Consider the following 18,445-nt stretch of genomic DNA (forward strand, 5'->3'; position numbering starts at 1 on the left):
GGATCGCAGCCACGCGATCCCGGCGATAGTGGTAGTCGGCATTAAATTATTCTCGCGCGTACGTATATAATCGGCGGCGCATAATGGCGGGTACTGAAACGCAAATAGAGCGGATCATCGCCGGTGCGTCGTGCGAGCGGAGTCGAGGAACGTTCTCGCGTAGAAATCTCGCCTCGTTACCGGTTCGCAACCCCGAGGAGAGTCCGGCAAGGCGGCAATTACGAGCACGCGAGGCTTCGGACGGTCATGCGCGAGAACACTCGTCAAGTTCTCGCAAATGTTTGAAGACCTGACGTGGAAACAAGAAAAAAGGAACGCGGGAAGAACATCTGTGGCGAGAAGAAAGTTGAGGGAGCTGAGGCGCTGAGAGACGCGAAAGAGAGAGAGAGAGAGGGATCTACGGGGGGATCTCGAAAGAAATCAGAGGTCTGAAAAAGGCCCGGGTATATAGAAATGCCGCGGAACGTATGTACGCGGACTTACATCGGGAGATTATTGTATTTACATCGGGTATATTGGGGTTCAGTTCTCATCTCGTAGCCTTTAAGCCCGAATTAGCGTCGATATCACGAAGGTGGCGTTTCACGCGGACCGACGCGCAAAAGGCAGGGCTTAGCAACCCCGTTCCAAGTACCCGTTAAGCTCGTTGGGGTGATTTGCTAAGCCCGCTAACAAATAGAACGATAGATGGCAACGTTCCAACCCCCGGCCGCCGCCCCCGTACCGCGCTCCCTCGGCTCGCTCGGCCGAATTACACGCGGATCACAGCTTCTTGAGCTCCGATTCGACGCACTTCACCGAGATAAATTATCGCCGTTATCTCGATAAGCCGGATCCGCTGCATAGCGAGTGGCGTTTCGAAGTAAAGTTCCAAAAATTGCTTCGTTCCCTCTCGTACGTGATTTTCCTTGGATGCGGGCGCGACGCATACGTACAATATTATCTTACGCGGAAAAATTTACTTTAAATATAAATCACGCGTATTCAAAGATCTGTGAGTTTCTCAACGTTGAAAAGGAAGGAAGAGAGAAAAGAAACGGATTTATGAAGCGAAAATCGCATCGACCTGAGAAAATATAAAAATCGAGAGAAAGGAGGAGCCAGGGGAGGGGCACGTACGTTCGCGTGTGCGAGAAAAGAAGAGGAAAGGAGAAAAATTTATATTACTCCGGGGTAGAATCCTTTAGAGACATACGGAGAAAAATTACCATTTTTTTTCCTCCTCCAGAGTATCCCACGATCGTGTAATATTTTAATAACGTATCTCGAAGGTTGATCAGCGTAAAAGAACTATTAAACATGTCGAGGTCACGATAGTTTCAAGCGACAGGCGCCAACTGACGACGCTGCGTAAAAGAGAAACGAAAATACGGACGTGCGGAGCATATATGAAGAAACGACGGGGTGAGAGAACGAGCGCGAGCGGAGGAGCGGAGGCAATTGGGGTGGAGAAAAAAAAATGTAGCCGTGACTGTTACACGAAAAATCAAGAAGGTCCGGGCGGAGGAGGACGCGCGGTGTCGCGCGGGCGCGGCCGAATTTCCACCCTCGCGACAATCGAGCTCGTATATTCCGATTAGAGGGTGGCATTCACTTATAAGCCATATCATAACACTTGTCCGCGGCGCGTTACGATCCCTCGCAGGCTGCGCTCGCGAGGGTAAGGGGGAGGAGGGGGAGGGGGGACGGTTGGCCGCGGGGGCGAGGCGACAGGGGCGGGGGGGGGGCGGGCGGCGGTAGCCGGCTTTTCCTCCGCAGGGCTTGCCTCTGGGGGACAGATTTACGGCCACCTTGGGTACTGATTCACCGGTCGCCACCGCCGCACCGCCGCCAGGAGGCTGCTCCTGTCCGAATGGACCGGCGCGCCACCCCGGGTGCGCGCGGGCGCGAAACAACCCCGGGCGACGCCACATGTTCGTTCGTTTCCGAGGGCGGTCTCGCGGGTTGTAATGGCCTGCTGGCCGCGCTGAATTCCGAGCTTGCGATTATTACTTTATGAGCAACGAGAGCGCCCGAGATTGTATCGCTCAACGCGCCCGGAATTTCGCGGACGCGGCGGCCGATTATTCCGGGAGACGCCCGATACGCCGTTTCATTCGCGGCTTGGCGGGGGGGGGGGGTAGGGAAAGGGGAAGGGTTGAGCCGATAAGACGTTTTAATAAAAGCGGCGGTGCAGAATGCGTATTGATTGCTATCGGACGTACGATCGGATACAAACGGCAGTAATTATCAATGACTAATGAACGGTAACAGTTAATAACGGGGTACGCCGGGTTAATAATTGGCTCGTGTAATTAGTAATAAGTAAACTTGGCGATAAGTACCAAGGTGCAAGGATGGGAAAAAAACGCGACTGTTACAGGTCGCTTCCTCGTCTCGGCGCGATACGTATCCATCATTCGTCATTAACTCGATCTCGCGTCTCGTGTTTGTTCAAGCGGCTTCAACGGTGCAATTGTGCTGCCTTAATAATTATTATCTTATGCCTCGCATGCCTCGTGTATCCCTCGCCTCCATCGCACGTACGTACACCGTCGTATCTCCGTTTCCGAAGAATCCACCCCAAAGTACAATGCACCGCTCTCGGTTTCCCTCTTCGTCTCCTGCGTTTTTTCCACTCCCGCCTCTTCCTGCCTTTCGCTATGCCTCGTTTTTTAAAACCGGCGGGCCGCTTTCACGGCACTCCTTTTACGGCCGAATTTGTAACTTTAAATTGACGGGCTCGCGCGCCGCGCCGCGCCGCGATGCCTCGGCGTCGGTCGCCCTTTAGCGCGGCTCGCGCACCGTGAAATTTCGTGGTCTTTTTTATTGTCCGCTTTACGACGCCCGTTACGCAGGCAAAAAGAGAAAGGGAGAGAGGGAGAGAAAAGAAAGATGATGGAAGCTTCCCCCGATCGCCATTAAGACGATCATCGTCGGAGCCCCGCGAAATTTAGAAGCACCGAATATTGGAAAGCACCGACCATTAATCACATGTTTTATCGTTTATTACACGCCTCTTTTTCTTCAAAATAATTACGAAAACATTCAGACAAATTACACACAAGATCATACCCCCATTATCTTTCATTATATGTTAATGTATCGTGATATTGCTGGTAATAGCAGCCAAGTTGCCCTTTATATGGTAATTCTATGTAATATTCGCATGAATCACATTAAATATAGGAAACTCTCGTTATAATTTCACCAAACGCATGCCAAGTACGTTTACTGAAGTGCCTGAAAATGTTCGTTGAAAGACACGCGAGGAGTCTATCGAGAGATGATACGGTACCTTCGTCGTTTTTCTCATTAAGGTCCGAATACACGAAACAACTCGAGCAGTAAGACGTAAGATTTACGGGAAATCACCAATGACTGTCGGGAGCGGCATTTTGAGTCTTTTGGACTCTTTGCAGGAAATTCTTAAGTCTCAAGTCTCACTACTTAAGTTTCTTCGTGCGTTTCCAGCTTTACCGAAAGAAAAGCAAACACGGATTTTCACCTCCTTAGTGTCCCCCCCCCATTTCTCAGTGTTTGCTTAAAACACCGGTCTGAAGGAAATACCCACCGGGCCTTCTGTGCCGAGGGATACCGAGCGCATTGCCGCGACGTACGTGGATCGCGCGCAAAACACAGCGCAGCTCCGCCGGGACGTTATTTGCGCGGCGCAAATCAGCCCGTTCAATTAAAACCTCCTTGCCTACGGCCGTCAGGCGATCTCCTAACGCACGTAACATCTTCATCCCGCGATCGTTACGCTGACGCATAACGAACCGCGTGCACAACATCCCGACAGCGGCGTCCGTCCTCCCTCTTCGACCGCCCTACGCCCTCCCCCCCCCCAGATCCTCCCTCGACCACTCGAGTTGGGCGTAATTAAAGACAGCGCTGAAGAAACCGCGCGTCCGTCCGCGGCCCGCGATAAGCTGGACCGCAACGATTACAAGCGCGGAGGCGCGAGGCGCCTCCTTTAAAGGACAATCCTCACCGGCGGGATTTCACTCGCGCGAGCAGCGTAGGAGTGTTTCGCGGGACACGAGACGTTAGAACTAGACGCGTGTTTTCCTATCGCGCACGACCGCGTGAAAAGATAAAAGGTACTTCTGTCGGATGATATATACACCGCGGGGCCTGTCGAGGGATGAGGGTCTCAAGCTCGAGTTTCATTAGTTTCTACGCAGACCGGCTCTCGAAACCTGCCCGATGCGAGCGCCGGAGATCGTCCTTAAAAACCGTGGGCGCGACGGGGGGCGGGGAGGGAGGAGGGGCCCTCCGAGGAGGGAAATAGAGCGGAGTGGAAGGAACAACGAGAGAGATTGCGCCGCGCGCGTACCATAAAAGCTACCGTAGTGGTGTCGAGATGTATAACGTTTAACATTTAAGCCCTTAGAAGGTTGTAAGGTTGGCTCCCTGTAATTATCGCCGAGGCGCGGCGCCTTGAGGTCTTCATTATGGCGCGAGTATCCTTGTTATTTTTCTGTACCGAAGCGTGCACGCATATATATATATATATATACATATACATATACGTAAGCGTGCACGTCCGTTTTGCCGTGCGAAGGGCGCGCGGGAAAAAAGGGTTCGGTTTGGCGTCGTAAAAAGATGGCCGGCGCGCTGGAAGGGGGGGCATTCACGTAGCATCCGCATAATCGAGGATATTGCGCCAGAAAAGGAGCAAGACGCGAGACGCTAACGACAGCGGAGAACCTTTGAGCTTGTGCGTTCGATCGCTCCGACAATTTTGGTCTTGTTCTTTAACGAAAGAAAAATGTCACTTATACAGTCGCCAGTAATGACTAGAAATTAAAACGGCGAGCTCATTGTCAACCGAACTGGCAAATAAAATTTGCCAGTTGCGTTGACAACAAACTCACTGGTTTATATGTTTTTTAATCTTGCGAAATTCGGATTCTCTTCAATTCTTAACTTCGGGTAGAAACGGCAGACGTTCGCGTTGATAAAATCGACAGGAGGATGCGAATGAATAGGCGAAGGCTGAGTTCTAAGACTAATTGTAAGCTTTCCTCTCAAGTTGGACGTAGAGTGTCGTTGCCGCGTGACGCTGTCACTTTTCAATCCGTTTATTCCTATTTAATATCGAGTCCTAACGTGTCCCGGCAAAAAGGACTTTACAGATTTCTGAAGCAAATTAGTTGAAAAGAAATTACCGCGACGACGCGGACGATCTCGCATCGCTGTCGCCATGAAAACGCTTAAACGCCGCAATAAAATCCACGCGACGCAGCGCGCGTAAAGCGAACGGTGGAACGAAGAGAGGCGAAAGAAGAGAAAGAGAAACAAACTAGAGAGAGAGAGAGCTAAAACGCGATTTCTTGCCGCCGTTTATTTTAATTTCGCGTCCGCGCCAACCATCCCTTTGTTCCGCCCGAATGTGCCGCTCTCATTCCTCCTCGTCTTTTTATCCGCCAATCGTTGGCACTCCAATTGCACAACTATTTATTGTCGGAGATAAGAACCGGCCGCGTTCGCTCCTTACGAGGATAATAACGGGTCACGAGAGCGTTGCGCATAAGAGCGACTCGAGAAGTTTCTCTCGATTTCTGTCCCTCGTCAGCATTGGACGTCACATCCGGGCGTCGTATCAATTCTCAATACGCTCCTCGACGATGTCGAGGAGCCTCATTATATACGTAAAGAAAAATTATGCGACGCTGGGGACGGCCAATTAAGCGCGATTAGTCGAAAGCACGGTATCCGACAGTGATATCAATTCGAACACGTGACTCACTCGCGGGACTTGCAGGCGCGAGTCTCGGGCGTCGAGAGATGAAGATAAGGTCGATCCACGGTCGGCCGAGATGAAAGCGTCGCGTTCCGGGGCGTCCGACACCTTGTTAAACGAGTCGGGGCACGCGGCGCCCCTCGGAGAAAACGACTATTTGTTAGGAGCGTTCTTTCTACCGCGGGGACTTTTCCCCCTTACAGTGTGATGCCGTCAACCCGCGATCTTCCTTAACTCCGACAGAATGAATCGATTCGATTGCGACTCCATTGACCCGCAGCTCCAAGTAAACTTGCCGTACCGACTCACTACAAATGCATTCTACGAGCAGAGCTGATTTCGTTTGGTCAAGTATTCACTTGAGAAAAATTAAAATAACATTGCCCTTGGGAAAATATATACCTTATAGAAAGCCGTAAAATTTTACTTCAGAAATATAAGAAATATGAAAAACACACTTGGACACTTAAACATTTTATTTAAGGCAAACTTGAAACTTACTTTAAGAATTTAAAAACTTTAAGACTTGTGAAAAGTATGTGATATAATTTACAATACCGCGTACGGTTTTCTTCTTACGAGAAAGTGTTGTTCCGCGCGGCCCTCTAGCGGGAACTTCGACAGGCTTGGCTGTCTAAAAGTTACTTCAAGTGTCGAAAATTACCCTAAAATTTCTTACGTAAACTTTTAACTTCTCTAAGTGAACTCATAGATTTGAAAGACTACTTTTAAAAACTCTAATTTCATTCGAAGTAAATTTTCCCAAGGGTATATTTAGCATTAAAATTAAAGTGTCAAAGAACTGAAATATTTGTAGAAACTTTAATACGAGTTCGGTTCGTTAACAGAGTGGAATCGCGCGCAATTCTCGTAATTGTTTTCACCGAAAAGAATTGTAGTCGCAACGTGTCTCGCTAATTAATTTATGGCGATTGGTCGCACAAGTACGCCCTAGCGCAAGGAAATGGACGAAGCGGATAGAAATGCCGCGCATATATCAACCGAAATCAGGGCTGAAGCGGAGGGGGAATACCAGGATTTCGAGAGCGCCCTATCACAGCACTCCAAGGATCCGGTGGCGCGAGAGGAATTCGAACGCTCTCGGTGTTGCCATGGCAATTAATTACCTTCATCCCTCCTAGGCCGTAGGTGTGATTATAACGGGTGTGCCAATCGGAAGATATCGGGAATCCGTCTGCTCTGGGGAGTGCGCAATAAATACGATAATTACGCGCAGATTATCGCCCGATGCAAATTAGCTCGTTTCGGGTGACGATAAGTTCGGCATGCATCTAAATTTATCGCGCCCGTTTCCATATAACGTACGATTTGATTCCATTCCTTCATATTTCATAATACATCTTTGAACATGTTATATAAATTCTAATTTTATTTATTTTTGCGATGACACATGAATGAGTGTCGGGTAGAAATTCGAAAATTTCATCCTCTTTTATGAGACTTTCCAAGTATAATGTTTATGGAGGGAAAACCACGATAAGTTAAAAAAGCTGTGACTTATGAATTTTTGTAAGAAATATCAGCGGGGATTTCAATTTTTAATTAATACAATAATAACATTTGCAGGATTTGAAAATGGATCGTGTTAAACTTTTGCTGGAGAAGTAGATTTTACGTTTGTTCGAAAATAATTGTTAAATAAATTGCAGAAAACGAGGAAAGTATGGTGCATGTAACGGTAACGAAATACTTGTTTGCGCGACGTCAACAAATGGAGCAGTTCGCCAGAGAACTATTTAGGGTTGAGAGGACTATTTCCTTGGTCGACGACGGTAGTTCTGGCAAACCGAAAATTAGGCGAGAAGAAGGGACAGAAGCGAAAATGGTAAGAGGGATGACTGGCGTTCTATTTGGACGCCGCTATCAGTTGCACTATTACGCGAACGTATTTTTCTTGCGTCTTCGCATCTTTTGGTCAGTCGACTGGTCCAAAACAGACAAATTCGAAGCAAGCCCGAGATAAGGAAAGGAGATTTATCTTAGTTTGAGAACGCGATGTCATAAAGACGTCGAGCAAAATACGCGATTCCAAAAATTTCCACGAGATAAAACTGAGTATTAAATATAAAATAAATCGTCACAAAAATACGAGTAATCAGTTTTGCATTTTTATCTAGAAATTACTGAATATTTAATACTCCGGAAATATATTTTTAAAACGTACATCGAAGTGTCATAGAACGGTTTAGTTTTGTTCAGTTTCGTTCTCTCATTCTCTCTCTTTCTTCTATCCTCTTTTTCAACTTTTTTAAATATTATTATGTGAGTTATTCAAAAATTAAAAAACAACGGATAAATCATTACAATTATTTGTATATGAACAACGATAACTTATATTTAATTAATAATTTATTGTACTTACCGCATGGTTGTTCCGCGATCGCCCGTTGCCTCGTCCTCTCCTTGGCTTCCTTCGTCGTTGCACAAAACACTCGCACACACAATATTCACTCGCGGAAAAAACCGGTTAATTGCGATCGTGCGGGATTTTACACGGCACTCCCGGTACTAACTGTACGCGCTGTACTTAGTCACGATAAAAGAATAGCGCGAGGAAAGTTAAGATCCTTTCGAGACCCACGACATCTGGCAAGTCAGCGCAACGGATGGAAGGATTCGAAGATTGCGCGGATACTTCACGCCACGGCAATGCTATACACCGGCCGCACTTTGTGTATTTCGAACCTGCAATATATTTCATTGCAACACGTTTGAAAATAATTATCGCATTACGAATTTACGCGAGTTCAGAAAACACGGTCGCTCCCCAACCGAATCATTGCTGTTTTGAAATATTAAGCGCTTCGTAAAATAAATTTATGACGAATATTCCGCTCTTTGTCCACTTCAAACTAATTTGCTATGCATGTAATTAGCAAATAATTATTATTTACACTATCTCTGTACGTCCGTTTCTCGCACTCACAGAAAAAAATTCCGGATCCGATGCTATTACACTTCAATGTATCATAAAATAGGATCGATATAGCGTCAATCATATTTATTATAGAGAAAGAAATATTTTAATCTTAAATGAAAAATTCTAAAATCTAAAATCGTCTTTTGTGGAATATCTTGGTGCCAACTTCGTGCGTTGTAATATGGAGGGAAAATTTATTCTAAACGCAAGAATATTATATAAGTTACTCTTGTCTCAATATAGTAAGTCAATCTTTTTTAGTTCGATAGAGGAGAATAAGAATTATCCATTTTATTTTTATATTGTCTTATTTTTATACTAAATGAGAAATTGTGAGAAATATAAATGCGTCCAGAGTATTTGTTAATTCGATAACAGAAATCCTTTCTGAGGCTGCGCGGGCTTAATCGTTTATTTAATATTGCGAATGCTTTGATTAGAAAATTATGGAGAGGAAGATTTCTATGTAAAAATGTTAAAAGAAGCTTTGCACCCAACAAGATTTTTCGCGCAGAAACTATGCAAATGTTTTAATAAATATTCACTTGAAAGAACTCAATGCGCTTATTAGTTTCCAAAATACATACACTGAGAAAAAATTTCATCGGATAAACCAATTAAATAGCGTGTCCGATGGTTAATTTTTCCGATTAAATTATGTACACGTCCGATGAAATTTGATTGAAAAACCGATCACATTTTTCATCGGATATACAATTTAATCGGATATATCGGTTTGTTATTATGTATTATAATTGGATCATCCGATTATATTTAATCGAACATTTTTCTCAGTGTACGTATGTATAATATAACAAATTACCGATTTTCTTGCTGCTAAAATTTGAATTGCGCAATTTTACAGACGCAGCGGCGGCGCAATTGCAACTCCGCTGTTGCGCTGCATCGTGCCGGTGAGCCATCTCTTATTTTAATCAGAAGTAATGGATTTGTCGTTACTACAAAATAATTACGTCGCGTCGCGATGTTTGTGTATAAATCTATCCGCTACAGTCGCCGGTTGTAAAGGTCCTAATAATTATCGCGACGCGGGGAACGTCGTGGAAAGCTTTGTTTGACGGCGCGTAATGCTCGCCTGCGCCTCTCCCTTTCACGCGATCGGCAATCAGCACGCGGTACGTTCACGTAGTTGTAGCGCGGCATAAAATCATAATCCAATTTGTCCGAGGAGACCGCGATGGATGCGGGTAGGTCAATGAAGTCGTCGCACCTCCGGCCGGACCGAACGTTTAATCATCATAAATTTTGCGAGAAACCGCAAACCGGCTTCCCCCCGCGGTGCGAGGGAACGGCCGCGATACGCGCCGCAGCCACCTGCGAGGGTCTCCCGAGACTGCGCGTGAACTTCCAGGTATTAAGATCCAAAAGCTGGAACGGGGCTCTCTCTGGTACGCGGGGAACCTCTTTTCCACGTAGCGGCTCTACTTTCAAACCGCGAAAATTATGGTCAGGCGGCGTTTGGCGTCAAGTATTGTTACATTTTACTATTAAACTCACGTTCTAGCGAATAAATCAACTCGGATAAATATAAATTTCAGTAAAATAGCGCGCGTAACGTTAGATCTAGTTCTCTTTTTAAAGTAAGTATTTAATATCGATCAATTATTAGAGGAAAGTTCCCTATTGTGCAGGTTTTCAATCACAAATTGTATGAATTTCCGCGATGAAGCTTTCGCAACGATCAATCTTGGCTGTGAGAACGAGGAGGAAATTAAATCTTTTCAACTACGGAGCAACATTCTTTACTGAACAGTTTAAGTTTTTGGCAGTTTAAACGATCACAAGTATGAATAAACTCTGAACTTCGGTGTATAATTGAAGGAAACGGATTTGTGAATTAGGTGTTCACGGCCAAGGGGTCGACAAATAATGTAAAACCAGTAATGGCGGCGCACAAAGTAGGGCGGGTGCTCTCTCGCCGCTGTAAGAAATCTCACTCGATTCACTATTTCGTGTATTATTAATTAGAAGCAGCCGACAAATTGCACTCGAAGCGACGAGAGATTCAACGCGACGATACGAGATTTATCCTAATACGAATATTGTTTAATGAAACTATTGTTACCTGTTGTTATCGCACTGAAGATGTATAATAACTTCAAGTTAGCGAGCACTTTGATTTTTGGACGTACAGATTTCACGTGTGAATCACGCGAGATGTTTGTCTTGCCGGTTATTCACAGTGAGCGATCGCGGTTTCTTCCCGTTGTAATTGTCGCGAACACGTATGAAGAGAGAACAATACGAGACGCGGAGCGGCGTGAGCCGCTAACCGACCCGTCAACTGTCGCCGTGTGAATGACAAGCACAATGAGACTAGACTGTTTTCGACCGAGGTGTTTACGGCGCTACGTCATTTCTCGGAAACGGGGCTCGGCGCTCGGCGCTCGAAATTCCAATGGTTTTTGCGATTAACACACCTCAGTAATCGACGTCACGCGGGCGTTTGTTTACTTGAAGGTCGCTGCGCTATCATTCGCCCGCCGAACGTCGAGCCGGCCGGCAGCGTCGAGTAGTCGCTCCGTGTGTCGTAGTAATTTCACGTTATCAGTTTCCGAGATCCGATCGCGATGATTGAGCGTACGCATGAAACATTATTTAATTTGCAACTTCCGTATATTCTTGACCATATCTGGCGTTTTTAATAATACAGAAAGTTTATTGCGAAAAATATTACCTCAGCCGGGGTTTCAATCCGGACTTCCCTACTCTCTAAGCGGGCGTCTCACCAATTCGACCAGTGAGGAAAGTGAAACGCCCGTTTAAAGTGTAGGGAAGTCCAGGTTCCAACCCTGGCAGAAGTAATATTTTTCGCAATAAATTTTCTGTTATTATTCAAAATACCAGATACGGTCAAGAAAATACTGAAGCTGTCAGTTACTGCTGGCGACTTGAATGTTCTTATTAGTTGATTATTTAATTTGTACACGTTTATCAGGAATAAGTAACTTTAAAGGTATAAGTAAAGTTCATTGATTGATTATTAAGTTTCTATTACTTGTAATGAGAAAAGGTTTGCATGTGTGACCGCGGCTTTTTATCAACGTAGACGGAGAGAATTTTAAAATTTACCTGAAAATCGTGGGACAACATGGCATTTTGAACGAATTTATGAGAGTTTTCTGAAATTTTACCATACATTTCACTAGTAAAATGTATACTAGGTATAATTACTAGTAAAATGTACGGTGAAATTTCTAAAAACTCTCATAAAGTTGTTCGAAATACCATGTTGTCCCACGATCTTGAGGATAAATTTTAAGAGAAAATTTCCTCCGGGAAAAATTTAACGAGACTAAGTTATCTAAAATGTAAATGTCAACCGTGCTACTTTGTCGCGATTATACATCTCGTCTACGCATCGCGCTTTCAATTATCTGTCGATTTCAGAGTAATCTGGCTTTCCTTTTCGAGAAAAGAGAGCATTAAAAGTCGCCTACTTCTGAATCGCGTAAGCAAGATGGCATGCGAATTGCTGGTTTGAATAATTTGACAAGTCACACGTCATATGTTAATAATGTTTCGTGCGTTTCGCGGTGCGTCACGTCGCGTGCGGGAGTTCCACACGAAATTTCGCGCGATCGTAGTTAATTATTTTCGCGAGTGAATATTGCGTGAGTGCAGCGAGGAAATCTGAGAGGAGGAGCTGGGCTTGGAGGCATCGGGCAACAGCGGGGCAACCATGAGGTAAATGTTTCACATCTTATATATTATTTGCTCCTTGTAAAATTAAACATTTACTCCCTGTTTGTCTTATTTAATCGAACGATTTAAATAAGAGTTACTGACAAAAACAAACGTTGGAAATTTGTTTAAAAAGAAGACTTTTTCCGAGTGTTCTACAATTATTTTGTTAAATGTCTATTTAGAGAAAGCAAAGAATATTTAATGCAATTGTTTCAATTTTAAAGAATTCTTTTACAATAATCATATATTTTTGTGTTTTACAGTTCAACGTAGTTTACGACAACTCCGCTGCTGCGCATCGTATCGGTGAGTAGTAAATTACCTTTCATTTTAAATTGTCATAATGGATCTATGTCAAAATCGCATTACACGCGGTGAGAATTTCCTCTTAAAAATAGTCCAGAAAATCGTGTAGGTAATCGTGGGACAGTATGACATTTTGAAAAACTTTATGAGAGTTGTCTGAAATTTTGCCGCACATTTTATTAGTAAGATTATACTCAGTATACATTTTACTAATAAAATGTATGGTAAAATTTCAAAAACTCGTAAAGTTTTTCAAAACGTCATGTTGTCCCACGATTACACGATTTTCAGGATAAATTTTAAAAGAAAATTTTCTCCGTGTAGATTTACATTATGTAAAATGTATGGAATTAAAAACGTACAGTTATACGAAAAAACCCGAGTTTTCATAGATTCATTACTTGAAAATAGACGTGCAATGCTGTGTTTTGGTACACTGAGAAAAATTTTCATCGGATAAGCCAATTAAATAGCATTTCCGATGGTTAATTTTTCCGATTACGTTTTTCGATAAAATTACGGATACATCCGATGAAATCCAGTTACCGATAAAATTTTATTGAAAAAACGATCGTATTTTTCCTCGAATATACAATTCAATTGGATATGTCCGTTTGTTATTATGTAAATGGATTATCCGATTATACTTAATCGGACATTTTTCTCAGTGCAAAAATAAAACTACAAACTGAAACTGAAGTAACCATCTAATTATATTATTCAACATCGCGCCGAGTATACATATTTTTTAAATACATCTCGCGTGAAGACTGCAGCGTATTCTTGCAGGTTTTCCTTTTAGAAACAAAATTATTATTTTTAAGAAACATATAATATTTTGATACTCCAGTTTATTTTGAAAAGAGACATATTGGCTCATTGAATATGCGATATATTATGTAGCCTGGGTAGAGACACGCGGAGATTTATGTCACTTTGCCAGTTTATTCGTTCCTCGTTCCTCAACTTCTCTTGTCGTCTCGGGCGCGATTTTATCCGGGGCGCGTTCGCCTATTGCGCACGTAAGAGCTCGTTGACTTTATTGGAACGCGTTCTCCGAAGCGTTTCGCCATCGCCATCGCGGTGTCATAAATTTTCGCGGGCTGCGACGAATTATTTGCGGCGGCGCGATGGCGGCGGGTTCCGCGGGACGATTTCTCGAAAGCGTCGCTCGCCCGTCCGAGGGGCCGGAGTCGGGGCCCCGGTATCAATCTAAATTACAAATTCCATCGAACAATGGCGTGAGCGGAGGGAGGACCTCCGGCCGTTAATGCGAGCGGCCGAGAGGAAGATTGCGCTCGCGCCGGCCGAGTGTGGAGCGCATTAACTTAATTTATTTGCCCTTTATTCGGCCGTCAGTCGCGCCGCCAGACGTCGACCGGCGGTGCCACTTAACACCAGAGCGCTCGGGACTTTGCCAACTATTCAGAAGAATAGTTATTTACGAGTGGACGCGATTATGCGCGCGCGCGCCCGCCACATAACTTAAAACCGTTGAAATTATTGATTGAAATTAATTCCCATTGAAAAGTAACGTGGCGCTCGAAATAAATTTAGATTAATTCTCCCAAGTATTCATTTTAATTGCGTTCATACGTGCGTCCGTTGATTTTGGTCTCTCTTTCTCTCTCTTATTCTGAGATTTGTATTTCGAAGGGAAAGCCACCGCACGCAGGGTCAAATCAAATTACGTTCCATGCATCGCGTTATAAAGTGCCATCATAAAATCGCTGAGGCAGTATTGTAAAAAGGGCGATTAAAATTGTTTGAAAATAAAGGCATCTACGAGCAAAGTTTTCCAAAGGAGAGAAAAGTTCGGTTGTACAATGTTCTCGAAAACAGAGCCGATGGGGCAATAAATTTTACGCGGGACAAAGTTCACGGTAACCGCGATAGACCGACCCTAAGTACGGGGTGTAGTCCGGGCCGAGTTCGTATTAAGTTTTCGGGGGGATGTAAAGCGCGGTCGTAACATGGGGTGGCTTTCCTATGATTTCGGGACCAGGCCACTAACACCAACGGGCCGCCCGGACGCGTCCGTGAAACGGGGTGGCTTCAACCGCTATTGCACCCCACTGACAAAAATTATATTTGGATTACAAGCATTATAGCCCGGGACTAAACTTGACTTTTATGGCGGAGCAGAGATCGTTTCGGGGGTTTGCGCTCCGTCGGTCTCCCATTCATCCAATCGAAAATTAGGCCAACGATCGTCACAGATTTTCGCAAATTATTAATTATTTTGTGGTTGCGTTTTTATGACTACGAGTTATAACTACGAGTTATAATCCATTTAATTTACGACCAACTAAATTTACAACTGAACATTCCATTTAAAACGATAATATATTTGCAAACTGTGTAACATAGAATTCCTATAATTCACTTCCAGCTTTGTATGAAAAATAATATCTTCAAATTACACTTTTATAAAAATGATAGAAATAAATGTGAAAATGTAATTTAAAGATATTATTTTTCATAGCAAAGGTAGGAATTCAAAAACAGTTTACAGGCATAAATTTGTTATCATTTTAAATGGATTGTTATCAGTTATAAACTATTAGTTATTACAAAGACGTACCACAAAATTATTAATAAATAACTCGTGGGGAGGATTAAAACATATCCTTCTTTTCAAGATGAGTTCTAGGTGTGATTAACGGGCGAAAGAAAAACATTTTTCGTGATCGAAGGAGCACGAAGTGCGAGAGAATTTGGTATTAATTATCGACGGATCTCCCGACGGGACCAACTGGTAAAAATGATTCTGCAGCACTTACGCTGATGACGTCGCGTTCACTTAATACCGAGTGTCGATTAGGTCCGCGATCTCCATCCTTGGCGCGAATTCATTTCCCTATTATTTCGCGACGTCGCCCAGGTGATATATGAATTGTTTGGTACGACAACGCACGCGCGAATTGTCCTAAATATCCATCGAGCCTCTCCTCGGGGTGTTGAAGCGAGTCGCGTGCCGGGCATCCATCATCCCTTTAAAAGGGCTGCCGAAGGGAGGGAAAGCCGGTCCGCTAAACGTTGTCAAAACGTTGACGAAGTCACGTGCGAGGTCGAAGAAATGCCCGTTGATCGACGCGCCTTCGGAAATTTTACCCCGCGATTTATCCTTCGGGGATGCATCACGCTCCTCTAAAATTTCCGCTTGAGGACCGACGGTTACTAGGCGAAAGAACGAAGACTTAATCGCAACACAGATGCAGCGTAGCTGCTATTGATATCCTCCTACAGTTTTGATAGATGTTTCTCAACCCTTTCATGACCAAATTACTTTTTGCTTATTAGAGGAAGGTCCCCTATTATGAGATAGACTCCTGATATAAGATAGCGGGGTTTCTGTTAAATTTAATAATAGGCATCATCTGTCGGTTCCACCGTGAATGTATTGCTCTTGAAATCTGTTTAGTAGAAAGCTCATTGCTAGAGTGTCGCGAAGAAAAGATTTGTGCTTGAAGTTAGGTGTTGAAAACCTGCCACCTCATATTAGACACCTATCTCATAATAGAAGACTCTCCTCTATTCTTCTTTTAAATGGAACGCGAGCATCCCCAGGCACGAAGAGAGGCAAGAAATGTAAGCGGAGCTTGTATGCTCCAGCGGTCATGAAAGGGTTAATCCGCGCGCTTCTCTTAGTCGGGAATAACCAGCCAATCGAGTGAGATTATAATTTGCAAATTTTAATGGGCAACGCACTCCGCAATCCGGCCAGTCTCTGGGCCGGGGGTAACAAAGTAGGATTTAATTCGGGCGACTTGAGGTGATCGTCCGAGGGGTCGACCCGGGCAGACTCTCGCGTTCAGCGCGTTGGCAGTGATTTAAAATGATACGCGCCGCAGGCTGGCGGTGCCTGCCCGGCGCGGCGCGCCTCGGGGTCATCCCAAGAGTGCAGTACCTCACAGTCAGCCGCCTCCGGTTTCATGCGACGCGATTAAAAAGCTTCCGCTCCGGGCGCTGCGGACGGGAACCCCCCGCGAATTTATCAGCGCCGCAGAGACAGGTCGTCCCGAAAACGATCGTTTCGCCCGGGCCGGGCTGTGCCCCGCTTACGATCGTAGGAGCCCATCGTGTCCGGGCGCAGCGACCGTTAATGACTCCCGAGGTCGACCTCACTTCCTTTGATAGCGGCGTCTTAAAGTCTGTCACGGTCACACAGAGAGGCCAGTTGCGCGCGCTCTCGTCCCTCTCTCGCGCGCGCCTTCTCCTCCCGCGCGCCGCCGCCCTCCCTTGCCGAGGGATATTAATTATGTCCGGCGATAATGACCGCGCGCGAGCAACGAGTCCGTTTAATTGGCCGGCCGATAGCCGGCTTCCTAGTGCGAGAGACAAGTGTGCCGATTGATAGGACGGAAATAGATCGCGGCGGAACTTTAAATCGGAACGGCGAATTCACGACTTTCCACGCGGCTGATTTATGTTTCCTCCTAGAGCGGAGAGTCCGCGGCCTAGTTTGCATCGCTGGAGCGATGCGCCGCGTTAATCGATATCGTTCTGTAATTTTCCGACGAGCCTCTCTCGCTGAAAAGCCGCCGACGGATGGCGATTTCTTCGTGTCCGGGATTTCTCCGAGCGGAGCGACGTGATTCAATATAGGACGACCTAAACGTACGAAAGACGTAATATATGCAAGGGGAATAGTCGGAGCTAGAGACCCTGTAATCTCTCGGAGACTGGCCATAAGAGTTTGTCAAATTCCTGCGAGTGAGAGAGAAACATTAGGCTATCTCACTCTTCTACAATCGTTACGATCGTAGAAGAGTAAGATGGACTGTGTTTCTCTCTCACTCGCAGGAATTTGACGAACTCTTATAGACAGTCTCTGATTACAAGGTCGCTAGTGAGCGAGCGGTCGCTGGATCCTGATACATCGAGTCGCGAGAATTATGATAACTGGCCGATCGGTTTTCGGAAAACGGAACTGATTTTATCTGACATACGAGAAGATGCGCGCATCAATCACTCGCAATCGCCACGTAATGATTTCCCAACTGTTGTGTTCGCTAAAAGCAGCCAAAGGTTGCAGAAGCCTGCGAGAGACAGTTAGATTAATGTCGATTACTCTGCGCGATTAGAGAAAACTATCGGCGGGATAATCATGGCTCGCGCGTATACGAGAGAAAAAAATACACTTACACTAGCTTGTACTACGGTATAACTAGTAGATTCACACCGTCATTTCTTTGCGTCGATTTCTTCTGCGCATCCGCCATTATTTTGGTCGAGCCAATGAGAGAAAAGTTGTATGTGTGGTAGTGTAGCTTTGATTAGTACACACACACACACACACAGACACACGCCGCTGGATTGCTGACCGAAGCAATGGCGGAACACCACGTGTCGGACAAAGATCAAAGTGACTTACTAGTTACACTATGCTTGCACTATTTTAAACGCCGTTTCTTGTATCTTCGTGCCATCGCGAGGTATTATCGATTTATTTTCCACAGAATAAAAGATTCTGGCCTAGTCGGATTATTCTATCAGGGAAAGAGGGAGGAAAGGGGGAATTTGTGCGAGATAGGGAAGAAGGTGATAAAGAGGATGGGGGAGGGGGATGAGAGGAGGGGCCAGGGGTGAGAGACAGATCAGATAGAGTGGCGTACAATGTTGTAGCGGGATCGCGAAAAGAGCAACAAATCCAGTGGCTTTATCGGCCATCGGCGGTGTAATCCTATAGGTGCTTAGCGTGAAATCCCATAATCGATAGTTTGCTTAACCCGATGCCACGTGGCGCCGCGTGCGGGCCT

General features: G+C 45.1%; 1 protein-coding gene across 4 annotated transcripts in view; it reads right to left on the reverse strand.

The window, feature by feature from the left end:
* Nucleotides 1-10,958, reverse strand: part of LOC105566013 (unconventional myosin-XV) — a 105,903-nt gene extending 94,945 nt beyond the window's left edge. For all 4 annotated transcript variants that reach the window (XM_012019684.1, XM_012019683.1, XM_012019682.1 and 1 more), the window contains exons 1-2: nt 10,756-10,958; nt 8,112-8,434 (exon numbers count right to left, since the gene is read on the reverse strand). The gene's annotated coding sequence lies outside the window, so the exon portion shown is untranslated. The remainder of the gene's footprint in view (nt 1-8,111; nt 8,435-10,755) is intronic.
* Between the last annotated feature and the right edge of the window lie 7,487 nt (nt 10,959-18,445).

The sequence above is a fragment of the Vollenhovia emeryi genome, unplaced genomic scaffold (genome assembly GCF_000949405.1).
Source record: "Vollenhovia emeryi isolate VEMERY1.0 unplaced genomic scaffold, V.emery_V1.0 DF939147.1, whole genome shotgun sequence".
Lineage (NCBI taxonomy): Eukaryota > Metazoa > Arthropoda > Insecta > Hymenoptera > Formicidae > Vollenhovia > Vollenhovia emeryi.